General features: G+C 34.9%; 1 protein-coding gene and 1 pseudogene across 8 annotated transcripts in view; both read left to right on the forward strand.

The window, feature by feature from the left end:
* Coq4 (Coenzyme Q4) overlaps nucleotides 1–17,923 on the forward strand; it is a 63,835-nt gene that overhangs the window by 33,690 nt on the left and 12,222 nt on the right. The window contains exon 1 of one of the 8 annotated variants that reach the window (XM_067790052.1): nucleotides 1,565–1,715. The exons of the other annotated variants lie outside the window; for them this stretch is intronic. The gene's annotated coding sequence lies outside the window, so the exon portion shown is untranslated. Of the gene's footprint in view, nucleotides 1–1,564; nucleotides 1,716–17,923 lie in introns of those variants that run through there. 8 annotated transcript variants of the gene reach the window in all.
* Nucleotides 1,895–3,202, forward strand: LOC137253017 (UDP-sugar transporter UST74c-like; annotated as a pseudogene).

Consider the following 17,923-nt stretch of genomic DNA (forward strand, 5'->3'; position numbering starts at 1 on the left):
AGGCAGTGCTACAACTGAGGTAGGCTAGAAGATACACAGTTGGGGTGCAAGGCTAAATCGAGATGTATTTTGTGCAGAAAAGAAGAAGGTTGTGACAAGGATTGTCGACAACCAAACAAATGTATTTTGTGTGGTAGTGGCGAGCATTGTGCTTTGAACACTAAGAGTTGCCCTAAATGGGATATGGAGAAACAAATTTTGGATATCATGACTGTGAAAAAGATTTCGAAAGTTGATGCTTTTGAGTCGTACCACAGCGCCATTAGTAGCAACAACAGCTTCAGTTTGTTGGAGGATATTGATAACAACTTTCGAGGATTAAGTAATTGCTCAGAACGCATAAATAATGATAGGGTAATCAACAAACGCACCTATAGTAAAGTCGTCAGAGGTGAGGGAAAAGTTAAGAGTGCAAATGAACATATAAAAAGAAGAATTGGACTAAGGTAGGAGAAATAGAAAGATTGCTCGCGGTACTAGTAAAAAAGTTTGATATCGACAACAATGACTCGATTGTGCAACTAATAGGAAACTTATGCAAAAATCAAGTGAGCGAGAGGCTAAATAAATCAAACCTAAATCATGACTATGGCCCTAGTAAAAATCTTGCAGTATAATATTCAAAGCCTGAAAGCTAACAAAGCGCAGGTAGATATTTTCAGTCACAAGTATAAAATTATTATTGTTTTTTTGCAAGAAATATTTTCTCATGATATTCAAAAATGTAATCATAACTTAAGTGGATTTAATTTATGACACCAAGTTACTGAACAAACTGATACTGGGATACACGTACGGCAAGACGTACTTACAAAAGTATAGAGCAAATATCTCTGACGACTGCCATGTCTGTAACGTGGTAGAAACACCACAGCATTTGATCTTTGCATGTAGCAGATACAGCGCTTTCAGAAACTTCACCATTTTTGAAACATTTCATAATTTAAAAGATCTCTTTATAAAAAATAATCATACATACTATGGATAGCTAATTAACTTGATCCATAATGCCAATCTTGCAAAGTCACTTTAATTTAAAAAAAATAAATAAAAAGTAGGACCAAATAATTTCCTGTAAAGTTACAGTTAAAAAAAAATATAATCAAATGTATATATAAAAAAAAAATATAATCAAATTTTTATAAAAAAAAATGATATAATCGTTAACATGCACATGCATCGCCACTTTTCTGATACAAGTACCTTTTTACATTGTACACAAATATTATTAATGCTATATTTAAAAACCAAAAAATGTATATATACATTTATAAACATACATATATATACTGTTATAAACATACATGAATAACGTTAGTTTGTATTTTTTTTTTTAATATGTACACAACTTATTGAACTCAACACGATACAGTATATTTGTATTAAACATGTAAACCTACCACCAATGATAGGGAACTCAAGAATGTATTTAAGCCGAATAAAGTAACGCAATACAACACTGTGGACATGGAAGCAAATGACAGCACGCACAACTGTCTCTTGATGTCACCATTTCAACGAAGCACAAAACGAATTTTAAACAAATAAAATAATACATATAATAACCTGGTTTGTAGAGTAAATAAAATAACTCTCCCCCAAATTAAGCTGAATGTGCGCAGCCTCATAGTTCAAAAAAAAAAAAGTGTAGTATTTATATTAAATTCAAATAAATATTTGTAAACTCCAGTTTACTGAAAAAACGCTATTAAAAGGTATGCCGAATAAGATATTTGGTGTTAAATCTATTTATCAGCTTTAGTTAATACGAGTTTTTTATTTGTTATATATTTATTTATTTCGGTGCTGTGTAATATTTGATTTCACAGCTCCATCACCTTTGGCTGGCAGGTGTGCGATCAGTCAAAATTTAGCAGTTAAAATTGTCATTAAAGGTTTTGTATTGCTGTTTTGTTAACATTGCACAGCAGCAAAAATAGATAAGTTGGCACTAAAATATACAAATAAAAAGTTACGTCCAGTAGTTTAATCAGTAAATTATTAGCTATAGATTGAAGTTTAACAACTGCAAATTCAGTGAGTGAGTGTAAAACTAATTAACCAAAGACTAACCGCTCAAAGGGAACCAAAAGAATCCCAAACAAATCTGATTTCAATGCACTAAACTTAATTAGGATGCTGGGCACACACAACAGTGGCGATAAAGTTTCACTTGAATTCGCCAATGACAGCGATAATGGAAGCAACGTCGGTCTGCTAACGAAGGAGCAACGCCAGAAAGAGGATAGCATGTTGTTTTACAAAAAAGTTGGAAGTGCGCTTTTCTATGGTCTATCGTCATTCATGATCACCGTTGTAAATAAGACTGTTCTAACTTCATATATGTTTCCATCGTTTCTATTTCTTTCACTGGGACAGTTGACAGCTGCTATTGTTGTGCTTGGTATTGGGCGTCGCATACGTTTAGTATCATTTCCGCCATTAAAACGCAATACATTTTTAAAAATCTTTCCATTACCATTAATATTTCTTGGAAACATGATGTTTGGTTTGGGTGGCACAAAGGAGCTTAGTTTACCTATGTTTGCAGCTTTGCGACGATTCGCAATTCTAATGACAATGATGCTGGAAATGAAAATACTTGGGGCTCGTCCATCTGTTGCTATACAAATAAGCGTTTACGCTATGATTGCTGGTGCCTTGTTGGCCGCTTCAGATGACCTATCGTTTAATATGAAAGGATATACATTTGTTATGATAACTAATGCGCTAACTGCATCCAATGGTGTTTATGTAAAAAAAAAATTGGATACATCCGAAATTGGCAAATATGGTTTAATGTTCTATAATTCATTATTTATGCTTATGCCAGCTTTACTTTTTACTTTTTTAACTGGTGATCTTGAGCAGACGCTCAACTATAATCAATGGGAAAATCCATTTTTTGTTTTACAATTTTTAATGAGCTGTTTTATGGGTTTTATATTATCCTATAGTACAATATTATGTACACAATATAATTCTGCCCTTACAACAACAATTGTTGGTTGTTTAAAAAATATTTGTGTAACATATTTAGGTATGTTCATTGTTGGCGATTATATTTTCTCATGGCTTAATTGTATTGGTATTAATATAAGTGTGTTTGCTAGTATATACTTATATAACATTTAGACGAAAATTAACACCAGTAGTGAATTCACTAACTTATAACGAAGCGATTTGTCGAGATTTTTATTAACGATTTTGTCGCTTGCCTTATCGATTGTACTATTCACTAACTTAGTTTTAACGACTCGAAATAAATAACTTTTAAATTTCGTTTTAATAGTAGAAAGGTCGCAGCACAGCTTAACGAAAGCTAAAAAATGCGAAAAGCACAAAAGGAACGCCAAAAATAAATAAATTTCGTCTACTAACTGCTTTTAAAAGTCATTTTTGTGCAAGTTTTTGCCTATTTTAACAAAAGGTAAGTAAATGCGGTATTAATTTATTTTTTTCTCTGTTGATATCGCAGTTATTGTTGTACCCCTTAATTGACCATCAAGTTGAGAAATAATATCATGAGCCAAGTCTGGGATTAGTCGGTACAGCTTTCGAAACTCCGTTGCATTCAAGTGGAATGGTTATCTACTGCTCTAAGAAGGTGTCTGTCTACTGGCGATGGATTTAGTGATTCTTCATCTTGTGATAAAACGAACGCCAAGTACTCAAATGCCATTTAATTTATAAATGAAGCAGCTTTTCGTGTTTGAAAGTATATAATTAAAGTTCCGATTTTCTTTTTTAACTTCAATTACCAGAAATATTAATTTCGTGATTTTTAACGCAGCCAATTTACTTGCCGTTTATTTAACAACACAGCTGATCGTAGATAAACAAATATCGCTACAAAATAGTTACTGAATAACGAAATCTTTATAAAGGATCTTCCTGCTTAACGATTTAGGTTTCTTTAATAAATTGTGACAGATTTTTTTTCAAATATAGCTGTGATCTCGAGAATAAAGTTGAAATTTTTAACACAATTTATCACTTTTTTCTTTTACTTTATTAAATTGCTTAACAAAAACCATCAAACTTAAAAAAGTTTTCAAAAAAAATTGTGAAGTTCGAAATGTTTTTCAAATTTCGAAATTTTTACTAAGTTTTGTAGTAAAGTAAATTTTAGTCTATAAAGTAAAAAGTTTAAAATTTCGAAATAACCGTATTGAGTTTTTAGGGTTTTCTTCTTTCTATAGAGTCAAATCTGAGTAACCTTCGGAAAAAATTGCCAAAAATTAACGCAAATTTTGAGAGACTTCAAACTTGTTATTGACTGGACTCCAAAACTACATACTGAAAGAGTCCTGAAAATTATAAGTAATAACTTCGATGTATTCAAGAAAATGTTTAAACCCATCCAAGTTTATTAAATTTTTCGAAAAAATGCTTGAACATGGTTAGAAAGTGTTCATCATAGTTATAAGTCAATCAAGTTTTTACTAAAATTTATTTTATTTATTTATTTATTAAAAAGCAGCCTACGGCTAATTCAATTAATTTCTATACAATTATTATTTCTTATTAAGTTTAACAGCCATCTGTATATAAAATTTAAAGTTAATTATAACTAAAATAAATAGATTTATTAAATATTATTTTATATCACTTTAATCATCAGCCATTGCATTAGCATCTAACCAGAGACCGATCTATTCCCTAAACAATCCAACGATTCTTACATTTTTTATTTCATCTGCGACGGCATTATACATTGCTTGCCCATTACTAAATACTGATTTTAAGCCCTTAGTTGTATGTACAGGCTCCAAGTGAAACTGATTTGCCTGTCTAGTTAGGTACTGATGTACATCAGAGTTTCTTCTAATTAAAGATTCTAAATATTCAGGTAATAGGCCATTTTCAACTCTATAGATCAAAGTTAGTACATCTATTCTCACTTCATTTTCTATCGATAAATACCCTAAATCTCTTAACATATTTTGAACACGTTCAGTATGACTTTTGTTCAATACTGCTCTCATACCTTTATTTAAATTTTTTGCAACTTGGATATTGCTTGTTCACTTGCCATCAATAGTAGTGTAGAACAATACTTTATATGAGGCACCAAAATCATTTTAAATATTGTAGTTTTTCCTGCTTTCGAAATATTTTTCTTCAATCTACGCAGCAAGTTGACTTTCGTTGCTATTTATATATTTATATATTCAACGTGTTCTTTGAATCTCAAACTATAATTACCCCTAGATAATTGTATCTTCGGATCCATTCCATCTGTAACTAAAATACGAAAACAAATAAAGAAAGTAAATACTTAACTGTTAAATATCGTAAAAAATCGTTGTTGCTATTTTTGTGTACAGCACTGTTCATACAGTTTAGTTCTTGAACAAATTCAAAGCCATAGTTATACGATCATGCGTTAACATCGAATTATATGTTCCGATATCAATTAAGGAAACAAATTATGTAAATCTACTTAGGTATCTACATAGAGTATTATTAAGGCTTAGCTTTCAAATAAATTGCATGCAACACAAGTGTCATAGTCACTAGCTCACCAAAGAGCACCGATAGATAATAAATAGTTACACAAAAAACTGATTTCTATTCGTTTATATGCAGTATAAAATCTTTTGTGATTTAATATTTATATAAATTACTCACAAAAAATAAAAGTTGGCTACTTGCTATGATAACATAATGAATTTATGCTTGTATTTATTTTGTCTTTTCCTCTACATCCTCCACAAATCAACTAATCTAATAGACTGTCTTGTTCTCGTTCTGTGAATTTTCTTTTGAATAAATTTTTGTCTTAAGTCTTTTTCATTTCATCAGTTACGAAATCCGAAAATTTTCAGCTGAGAAATATGTTGTTTTATTTCACGTTTTCTGGACCAAATATACTTCTCTCAGAAAACGCATCACTTACTTACTTACTTAATTGGCGCTTAACCGTCTAAACGGTTATGGCCGTCCAACAAGGCGCGCCAGTCGCTCCTTCGCTCCGCCAACCGGCGCCAATTGGTCACACCAAGGGAGTTTAAATCGTTTTCCACCTGGTCCTTCCAACGGAGTGGGGGCCGCCCTCTCCCTCTGCTTCCATAGGCGGGCCCCGATAGAAACACTTTCTTGGCCGGAGCATCATCTTTCATTCGCATAACATGGCCTAGCGAGCGCAGCCGCTGCGTTTTAATTCGCTGGACTATGTTGATGTCTGCGTATAGCTCGTACAGCTCATCATTAAATCTTCTTCGGTACTCGCCATCGCCAACGCGTAGAGGTCCATAAATCTTTCGAAGAACTTTTCTCTCGAACACTCCCAAAGACGCTTCATCTGTTTTTGTCATGGTCCATACTTCTGCCCCATATAGCAGGACGGGTACGATAAGTGACTTGTAGAGTATGATTTTCGTTCGCCGAGAGAGGACTTTACTTTTCAATTGCCTACCTAGTCCAAAGTAGCATTTATTGGCAAGATTGATTCTTCGTTGGATTTCAGTGCTGATGTTGTTGCTAGTGCTGATGCTGGTTCCCAAATAAACGGTCTTTCTTTTTCGAAATTATGGCTGCCAATAGTAGCGTGGTTGCCAAGACGCGTATGCACTGACTCTTTGCTCGATGACAGCAGGTACTTCGTTTTGTCCTCATTCACCATCAAACCCATCTTTACTGCTTGTTTTTCCAGTTTGGAGTAAGCAGAACTAACTGCGCAGGTGTTTAGGCCGATGATATCAATGTCATCAGCATATGCCAGTAATTGCACGCTTTTATAGTATATTGTTCCAGTGCGGTTAAGTTCTGTAGCTAGTATAATTTTCTCCAGTATCAAATTAAAGAAATCGCACGATAGGGGGTCACCCTGTCTGAAACCTTGTTTAGTTTCGAACGGCTCGGAGAGGTCCTTCCCAATTCTGACTGAGCTGATGGTGTTGCTCAACGTCATTTTGCACAGCCTTATAAGTTTTGCGGGGAAACCAAATTCAGACATAGCGGCATATAGGCAGCTCCTTTTCGAGCTGTCGAAGGCGGCTTTAAAGTCGACGAAGTGGTGATGTGTATCGATTATCTTTTCACGGGTTTTTTCCAAGATTTGGCGCATTGTGAAAATCTGGTCGATGGTAGATTTACCAGGTCTGAAGCCGCACTGATAAGGTCCAATCGCCGGTTCACGGTGGGCTTCAATCTTTCGCACAATACACTTGAAAGGACCTTATATGTGATATTAAGAAGGCTGATTCCACGATAGTTAGTGCATTTTGCAGTATCCCCCTTCTTGTGGACTGGGCAAAGAACACTTAGATTCCAACCGTCGGGCATGCACTCCCATATTTTGCTAAGAAGCTGCTGCATGCGCCTTACCAGCTTCTCGCCGCCGTACTTGAATAGCTCCGCAGGCAATCCATCAGCGCCCACGGCCTTGTTGTTTTTCAATCTGGTTATTGCTATTCTAACTTCGTCATAATCGGGCGGGGGGACATATATTCCGTCATCATCTATTACGGGATCGGGTTCTTCATCTCTGCGCGGTGAATTGCTGCCTCCATTTACATTTAGGAGAGCAGAGAAGTATTCCCTTCATAATCTAAGCACTCTCTGGACATCAGTTACAAGGTCGCCGTTTTCGTTCCTACAGGAGTTTGCCCCGGTCTTAAAACCTTCCGTCTGTCGCCGTATTTTTCGGTACAATTTTCGGGCGTTATTCCTGGTGGCTAGCAGCTCAAGCTCCTCGCACTCACGCCTTTCTGCTTCTGCTTTTTTCTTCCTGAAAAGGCGCCTCGCTTCCCTTTTCAACTCACGATAGCGTTCACACACTCCTCTTGTCGTGCTCGCTTTTAACGTAGCCCTGTAGACTGCGTCTTTTCTTTCGGTTGCAACGCGGCATTCTTCATCGTACCAGTTGTTTTTTCGTGGCCGCCGGTAACCAATTTTCGCATCACTTACAAAAGAAATTTCCTTCTGATATTGTCCTGCATTTAACACCAACGATTATTAAATTGTTGTAACTGTTGTTATTTTTATTTAAACATTTAATTTTAATATTCTTGTCACTTGAAGACATTTTCTATTCAAATATACACTCTTTCACAAATGTATTTTGTTGTTGTGTGTAGAACACTTTTGACAGTAAAACGAAAAACTTTCTACGTTTTCTATGGATTATAGACAGAGGGAATACCCCACATATTTTTCAGTTGCTAGAGAGAGCGCATTTTGAGATAATTTCCGAAAAGTCCCTATTTGGTAGTTTTTTTAAGTTTAACACTTTAATCACACTTTTTTTAAATATTTTATTTTTAGTAAAAATGCTAAAATGCATTTCCATCAAAAAATGGAAAGAAATTGTTTAATACAAAATTAAAACCAGAAATGAAGAAACCAACTTTTTGCGCGATTTGTTTATGTGCATTTATAGAAATCAATTGTTAGCTTAGTACCAAATAAAGTAAATATGCACATAAAACTATATACAAAAATACATTATCCTACTTGTGCATTAATAGCACAGTATTTCAGATCAAATAAATTCCAATGCAAACCAATTTAAAAAAGTTGAAGAAGAAGAAGATAACCGAGAAGCGTTTAAAAACCTTCATGAAAATTTCGAAGATTTTACTTCGAATTTTCGGAAAGTTTTTGATTGCGTTTTGTAGGCTTGATGGTATCTCGATATTTGTATTGATTCTTAAAAATTTCTTTTTCCAATGGTGTTTCAGATAATGAGATAGCGATTGGTTATAAATTTCAACAAAGATTAAAAAAAATAAAAACGGGTCTAATTAAAACAAAAAACAAGTAAGGACGGCTAAGTTCGGATGTAACCGAACATTACATACTCATCTGAGAGCTTTGGAGACAACATAAGGGAAAATCACCATGTAGGAAAATGAACCTAGGGTAACCCTGGAATGTGTTTTTATGACATGGGTATCAAATGGAAGGCATTTTAAAAAGAGGTGGGCCATAGTTCTATAGGTGGACGCCTTTTCGAGATAACGCCATAAAGGTGGACCAGGGGTGACCATAGAATGTGTTTGTACGATATGGGTATGATGTGAATGGTGTTAATGAGTATTTTAAAAGAGAGTTGGCCTTAGTTATATAGGTGGACGCCTTTTCCAGATATCGCCATAAAGGTGGACCAGGGCTGACTCTAGAATGTGTTTGTACGATATGGGAATCAAGTGAAAGGTGTTACTGAGTATTTTAAAAGGGAGTGGGCCTTAGTTCTATAGGTGGACGCCTTTTCGAGATAACGCCATTAAGGTCGACCAGGGGTGACTCCAGAATGCGTTTGTACGATATGGGTATCAAATTAAAGGTATTAATGAGGGTTTAAAAAAAAGTGGCCCTTAGTTGTATATGTGAAGGCGTTTTCGAGATATCGACCAAAATGTGGACCAAGGTGACCCAGAACATCATCTGTCGGGTACCGCTAATTTATTTATATATGTAATACCACGAAGAGTATTCCTGCCAAGATTCCAAGGGCTTTTGATTTCGCCCTGCAGAATTTTTTCATTTTCTTCTACTTAATATGGTAGGTGTCACACCCATTCTACAAAGTTATATTTTGCGTCAATAAACCATATATAATTATGGCGTTTTTTTCATTTTTCGTAATTTTCGATATCTAAAAAGTGGGCGTGGTTATAGTCGGATTTCGGCCATTTTTTATACTAAGATAAAGTGAGTTCAGATAAGTACGTGGACTAAGTTTAGTAAAGATATATCGGTTTTTGCTCAAGTTATCGTGTTAACGGCCGAGCGTAAGGACAGACGGTCGACTGTGTATAAAAACTGGGCGTGGCTTAAACCGATTTCGCCCATTTTCACAGAAAACAGTTACCGTCATAGAATCTATGCCCCTACCAAATTTAACAAGGATTGATAAATTTTTGTTCGACTTATGGCATTAAAAGTATTCTTGACAAAGTAAATGAAAAAGGGCGGAGCCACGCCCATTTTGAAATTTTATTTTATTTTTGTATTTTGTTGCACCATATCATTACTGGAGTTGAATGTTGACATAATTTACTTATATACTGTAAAGATATTCAATTCTTTGTTAAAATTTGACTTAAAAAAAATTTTTTTTATAAAAGTGGGCGTGTTCTTCATCCGATTTTGCTAATTTTTATTTAGCACATATATAGTAATAGGAGTAACGTTCGTGCCAAATTTCATCATGATATCTTCAACGACTGCCAAATTACAGCTTGCAACACTTTTAAATTACCTTCTTTTAAAAGTGGGCGGTGCCACGCCCATTGACCAAAATTTTACTAATATTTTATTCTGCGCCATAAGGTCAACCAACCTACTGAGTTTCATCGATTTATCCATCTTTGGTAATGAATTATCGCATTTTTTTCGGTTTTTCGAAATTTTCGATATCGAAAAAGTGGACGTGGTTATAGTCCGATATCGTTCATTTTAAATAGCGATCTGAGATGAGTGGCCAGGAACCTACATACCAAATTTCTTCAAGATACCTCAAAATTTACTCAAGTTATCGTGTTAACGGACAGACGGACGGACGGACATGGCTCAATCAAATTTTTTTCGATACTTTTTTCTCGATTCCTTTATACCTGTACAACCAACCGTTATCCAATCAAAGTTAGTATACTCTGTGTGCAAAGCACGCTGAGTATAATTAAGAGAACCAAAACTTTTTTTAAAATAACCATATAACTTCTCTTTTGTGTATAGTTTTCTCAGAAAATTCATCAAGAACGATATATTTAGAAAATTTCACTTAGTCATTGAAACGAAACTCAAAAATTTATAACATTGTAGGTCTTCCAATGAGATCATGAAAATACATAGCTCTAGCTAGTTTTGTCTATCTAGGTACTGTCTATGCTGTGAGCGTAGAGCGTATAAAGCGAATTACAAAATCTCTCGTTTTGGCATAACTAGGCTGCCTCTGATCAGAAAGGTCTAGGTGACCCCTTGATAGTTCATTAGTGCTTTGCTTTAACCGTATAACGCATAACCGGATACCCGTGTGTCCAGTTGCGACTTTAAACTACTTTAGTGAGAGAACCACTGTCACTAGAGTGTTGAACATTCTAATCTAGCAAACTATAGTATTTCTGTATCGTTTATTAAGTCAATGCTTATAGGTTTCAGTTGAGGGGTTCCCCAAATCTAACTTCCCAAAGGCGACACTTACGCGAGCGCAGGTTGGGGTACCCGTGTACCAATCAAATATCAAAAAAGCACGTTGGCTGCCACGTCGCACGTTTTCGTGCGACACCCAGATGTTACCCTGAGGCCACGTCGCACATTTTCGTGCGACACCTAAGTGTTACCCTGAGGCCACGTCGCACATCTTCGTACATTTTAATATGGAATTTTACATGGAATTTGGATTCTCTGGCCTGTGATGAACAGTTTGGTGTATTTCCCATGGCCGCTGTGTATTTTTAATAGTATTTTTTTGGGTAATAAAAAAGTTGGAAATTAAAATTTTTGTTTCCTTCTGTTATGGGTTCTGGAGACATGAAGTCCAAAAAAGCATTTGAAATCTCCTGCCGAAACTTGGTTATTGAAATTTTTTTGTTTGTAGCCTTTTTATATATTATAAAGGCATTTACGACAGATATTCCAAGTAACAGTTCAAAAGCCACTTTGCGGTACCACTTAACACCTCTTCTGAGAGTGGTGGCGTAGGAGGTAATTTGATCTGATATATCAACACCTAATTTGGCTTTATTGTAATTAATAACAGCACGGGGTTTTTCAATAGCTCGTTGCCTTCGCTTCCTGGTGGATGGTGGATTGTTGGTTTGGATGGTTCATTACTGTCTACATTTGGAAGGCTCGGCGTGGCTACCTTTACAGGAGGGTGTTTTGTCGAAAGAATCCTAACATCTCTGGTGTCCTTCCAATTTAGCACAACCACTCCATTTTCCTCCTCACGGGCTACCATCTCGCCTCTTTTCATATTAGCTTGCATAACTTCAGCCGGACAATTCTTTTTGTTGGCCCAAAAGGGTGTATATTTTTATTTATTTTTATTATTTTTGTTCTTTTTTGTTTCTTAGTGCCTAAAAATAAGTTTTGACTTCTCGCGACTTTATTTTGGTCCCTAATTTTGCAGTTATAACGGTTTTTTTGTGTCGCACATTTTCGTGCGACGTGGCCCCACAACATGTTTTATGTTCTCCCAGGCCATGTCGCACGAAAATATGCGACACAAAAAAACCGTTATAACTGCAAAATTAGAGACCAAAATAAAGTCGCGAGTAGTCAAAACTTATTTTTGGGCACTAAGAAACAAAAAAGAACAAAAACAAGTTGTTGGCCTCAGGTGACCAAAATGGTTAAATGGCATTGCCACTGAACGATCAAAATTCTAAAATGGCTTTGGCAGCCAACGTGTTAATATCAAATTTCATATATGTAATACTCCTACATATATTGCTAATAGAAAACGCTCGCAATGTGTTTTGAATTCGAAATTAAAACAAGACAGCCTATATAATTTTTGAGATTGTAGCAGCATAAGTGTGCCAAGAAAAAATTTAAATTTAGGTACATTCGATTATTGAATACAAAAACAAAAACGTTTAAACAGCAATATATCGGCACTCTGATTAGCTATATTGCCTTTTGTAGCAATATAGGAGTATTACATATATGTGAAATTTATATTACGGATTGTAAAAATATATTACAAAACATGAGTCTTGAAACAAAAAATATTGTATTTTGTAGACATACATACATATACTAATTTTTCTGCTCGCACAAACGGTGCAGATACAATTTGTCACCGAATGTACCAGGCACATTGGTTTTTTGCGTAACGGCATAAACTAATCGAGATAGATATATGCCGTCTTCCAGTGAGTTTTACAGCTCCGGCTCACGTTCAATTCTCACGGGAATGATCTGAATCATTGAGAGACTTGAGAAGCAGATGTCGTGAAATTTTCGCACACGTGAAATGTGATAGGCAGATGCCGCCGCTGTTTTTCATTTAACTCATACGGCGAAAGGCTATCTATTTTTGAAAAAGTAATTTTATTAAAGGCAGCGTTGCGAAACTAAAAAGAAGTAATTAACAAATTATCTGGCTCACAAATTGAACCAGACTTCTATCTGGATTTATCTGGCTCAAATCGTTGTTGTTGCATTTACATGCAAAATTATTTATCTGGCTCAGGATTTTGCCACCGGATGATGGCAATAGACTTCATATATAAAAATGATCTGGGCGAAAAAAAAATTCATTTAGCCATGTCCGTCTGTAAACAGGATAACTTGAGTAAATTTTGAGGTATCTTAATGAAATTTGGTATGTAAATTCCTGTTCACTCATCTCAAATCGCTATTTAAAATGAACGAAATCGGACTATAACCACGCCCACTTTATCGAAAAACCGAAAAAGTGCAATAATTCATTACCAAAGACATATACAGCGATGAAACTTGGTAGGTGGGTTGACTTTATGACGCAGAATAGAAAATTAGTAAAACTGGTGCCACGTCCCGCCCACTTTTAAAATAAGGTAATTCAAAAGTTTTGTAAACTGTAATTTGGCAGTCGTTGAAGATATCATGATGAAATTTGGCAGGAACGTTACTCCTATTACTATATATATGCTTAATAAAAATTAGTAAAATCGGAGAACGACCACGCCCACTTTAAAAAAAAATTTTTTAAAGTCAAATTTTAACAAAAAATTTAATATCTTTACAGTATATAAGTAAATTATGTCAACATTTAACTCCAGTAAAGATATGGTGCAACAAAATACAAAAATAAAAGAAAATATAAAAATGGGCGTGGCTCAGCCCTTTTTCATTTAATTTGTCTAGAATACTTTTAATGCAATAAGTCGATCAAAAATGTACCAATCCTTGTGCCGGTAACTGTTTTCTGTGAAAATGGGCGAAATCGGTTGAAGACATGCCCAATTTTTATACACAGTTGACCGTCTGTCCTTCCTCTTCGCCGTTAACACGATAACTTGAGCAAAAATCGATATATCTTTACTAAAAATGGGCGAAATCCGGCTATGACCACGCCCACTTTTTCGTTATCGAAAATTTCGAAAAATGCCATAAATCTATACCAAATACAAAAAAAGGGATGAAACTTGGTATTGGATTGATTTTTTGACGCAAAATATAACAGAGATGTTCTGGGTCACCCTGGTCCACCTTTATGGCGATATCTCGAAAAGGCGTCCACCTATAGAACTAAGGCCCACCACCTTTTAAAATACTCATTACCACCTTTCATTTGATACCCATATCGTACAAACACATCCTAGTCACCCCTGGTCCACCTTTATGGCGATATCTCGAAAAGGCGTCCACCTATAGAACTATGGCCCACCCCTTCTAAAATACTCTTTAATACCTTCCATTTGATACCCATGTCAAAACACATTCCAGGATTATCCTGGTTTCATTTTCCCATGGTGATTTTCCGTTATTTTGTCTCCAAAGCTCTCAGCTGAGTATGTAATGTTCGGTTACACCCGAACTTAGCCTTCCTTACTTGTTACTTATGAATATTGTTACTGTGCATTTGTAACGGTAAAAATTTGTAAGTGGACACACGGGTACCCCCGTTGTGCGTTTGCGTAGTATTTTTAAACGGTTTTATTTAGCTTGACTTGACAGGCAGGCCGCACGGCCGCATGCACGGCCATTGTGAGCGAATTTTGTAATTGAAATTATGGTAACTTCCCGATAAGCTACAAGTTTGAAACTTGGAATATAGTTCAGAACTCGATGGCAATGCAATAATAAGAAAAAAGTTGCCGCTAGGTGGCGCAAGGATCGAGATATTCACAAAAATCTTATTTGTGGTCCGACCTGGCTCATATTGGGAACACATAATAGGTACATACAAAAATAGAAAACGACCTATGAACAAAATTGCCGCTAGGTGGCGCAAGGATCGAGATATTCACAAAAATCGTATTTGTGGTCCGATTTGGCTCATATTTGGAACACATAATACATACAAGAATAGAAAGCGACCTGTGAAAAAAAATCGCCGCTAGGTGGCGCAAAGATCGAGATATTCAAAAAGTCCGATTTGGTCCATATTTGGAACACATAATACAAACATGAATAGAGAGCGACCTATGATGTCCGATTTGGCTCATATTTGGAACAAATATTACATACAGTCCGGTAGAAGTGACATCAAAATATTTTGGAGTTGGAGGAGGGACAAGCATACGTGGCGCAGAGTCGAGTAAAGTCTTTGGAAGGATTATGTATTGAGGACTTAGATTGTAACAAATTGCGAGAAAATAGTCCATGTAATAATGAGTCACTAAATGAACTATTAAATAAAGACTAAAAACTTGAAAATAATATAATTAAAAAATTTTTTAAGTTTAACGGTTTTATTGAAAACAATACTTACATGAAGTAATAATAATACTAAAAGCTATAATATAATTAGGTAGGTCCTAGGTACTTGTCATCACACTCCTCAACAATCTAGGGCGTTGATCAGACAATTAAATAAAAGCGTTGGACGCGTCAAATTTCTATTGATCATATATAAGACCAACTGGACCTTAATCAGGTTATGCTACTCCTCACATTTTTAGAAATTTCACGCGCCCAACGCTTTTATTTAATTGTCTGATCAACGCCCTATATTGATGAGGAGTGTGATGACTAGTACCTAGGACCTGCCTAATTATTTTCTGGCTTTTAGTATTATTACTTCATGTAAGTATTGTTTTCAATAAAACCGTTTAACTTAAAATTTTTTTTTTAATTATTTTATTTGGTTATGCGTTCTACGGTTAAACGGTTAAAAATGCTCTGCTGGCGATACATTTACAACTATCAAACAAACAAAAAACGGCACTGGTATGGTTTTAAGCGATAAGGAAGAGATTACTAAAAAGCTGAGATATTTTGTATCGAATTTTAAAATTTTGTTTATTTAGGCTAAAGAAACATTTAACTCAATTTTTTTTTGTAAAAAATTTCCGATCTAGCTTTGCCAATTAAAATGTTAAATTTTGACGATAAGCTAACTAAACAAGCACGTGTAAAAGTTTTTTTTTGTTTATTTTTAATTTTATTAGCTCGTTTTTCGATTTAATTTGTTCATTTCACGTATTTTCGGTTTTTTTGGTGCTTGAAAAGCCTTGTTTATTTATGTTTCTCAAAAAAAATATTTGCATGAACACACATAAGTAATTGCCAGAATTTTATCTAGTCTTATATGGAAAATTTTTACGTTCGTATTCACCACGATAAATGACAAAGTTTTCCTTCGGTCTGTTAAAATTAAATTTTTTGGACCATTTGGTACAGGACCTTAAAGGTCCATATCAAAACATTACCGAAAATATGAACTGGGGTTTTATTCTGTAACTCGATTCGAAAGGAAATGCGACTCGAAAGCTGTCAAACCACATACATTTTTTTTAATCCGAAAAAACTTTCATTTGAATCGGGTTCCATAATCAGGCCATTGGGACAGTTTAAAAACGTCTTCAAAAATACAGCTTTCATAAAAACAGCTTGTTCTTGAAAATATTTTATTTTTTATAGAATCAGGTTATTGAGCTGATACATGCGATTCGCTACTTCGAAATCAGCTGCCTTTTATGAAACTTTCTGAAGAATTTACGTTATTTATTTATTTATTTGTTTGTTAAAGTCAACACAGACACAAAGCGGTCGACTACTGGATATAAGATACAATACATATAACAAGGAAAGAAAACATAAGCGTGAAAAACAAAATTTAAAGTAAAAGCTTAAATAATAAACAATCAAATTAATTAAGTTAAATTTTAATTAATACATAAATCAAATCAAAAATAAAAATTATTTAAAATTAATATTGAAATAAAATTGACATCTTATTTAAAAATCTTTAAAAATATCATGCCAGACGTGAGAGTATTTCCTTACGGATAGCAGAAATCGAATACTCAAAACTAATACAGCTGTACAGTTCATTATAGCGCGAGCACCAATTGCGAAAGGGCAAAATTACGCCGTAGAATGGGTAAATGAAAGAGTACATAGTGTCTTGTAGTTCTTGCAGGAACAGAAAAATTCAGTCTGCTTACAAGGTCAGTGGAGTCTATCTCACCGATAATCAGTTTATGAAGAAACATTACGCCGAGTAATGTTCTTCTATTCTCTAAAGTTGGCAAACAAATGAGAAGAAGTATATTTCTATAAAGTGGAAGATGTTGATTTGATTCCCATTAAGACCGCGTAAAGCGAAGATTAGAAACTGCTTCTGTACCGATTCAATCCGATCTATATGATTTTTATACCCCGGGGACCAAATATAGGAACAATACTCAAGTATTGGGTGAACCAAAAAAGTGTAAAGGGTCTTGGTTAAATATGGATGATCAAATTCTTTAGCCCATCTTTTAATAAATCCGAGTACACCCGATGCCTTGTTTACAATAGATGAAATATGCATGCTAAAGCTCAATTTCACATCAAAAAGAACACCTAGGTCACATACTACAGATATACGCTCCAAGGGAGCACCATCTAGCATATAGGATTTTAAAACTGGGTTGACTCTGTGAAATGTCATTAGTTTTCATTTGCAGCAGTTCAAAACTAGTAGATTTACTGAACACCATAATTGAAATGAGTCCAAATCGGCCTGAAGTAAATCCAAACGGGAAGAGTCAGAAGGCAAGTATGTATAGCATAGTTTAACATCATCTGCATACATTAGAACACGGGAATACGAGATAACCATTGGCAAGTCATTTATAAAGAGGGTAAAAAGTAATCGACCCAGATGGCTACCCTGAGGCACACCAGAAGTTACTTCTATCAACTCTGAGAGACTGTTTTTGAACATAACTCGCTGAGTTCTATTTAAGAGATAGCTGCGAAGCCAAAGTAGTAAATTCTTCGAAAAACCCAGTAAGTCAAGTTTATGAGTTAAAAGCTCATGATTAACAGA

This window comes from Eurosta solidaginis, chromosome 5 (genome assembly GCF_040869045.1).
Source record: "Eurosta solidaginis isolate ZX-2024a chromosome 5, ASM4086904v1, whole genome shotgun sequence".
Taxonomy (NCBI): Eukaryota; Metazoa; Arthropoda; class Insecta; order Diptera; family Tephritidae; genus Eurosta; species Eurosta solidaginis.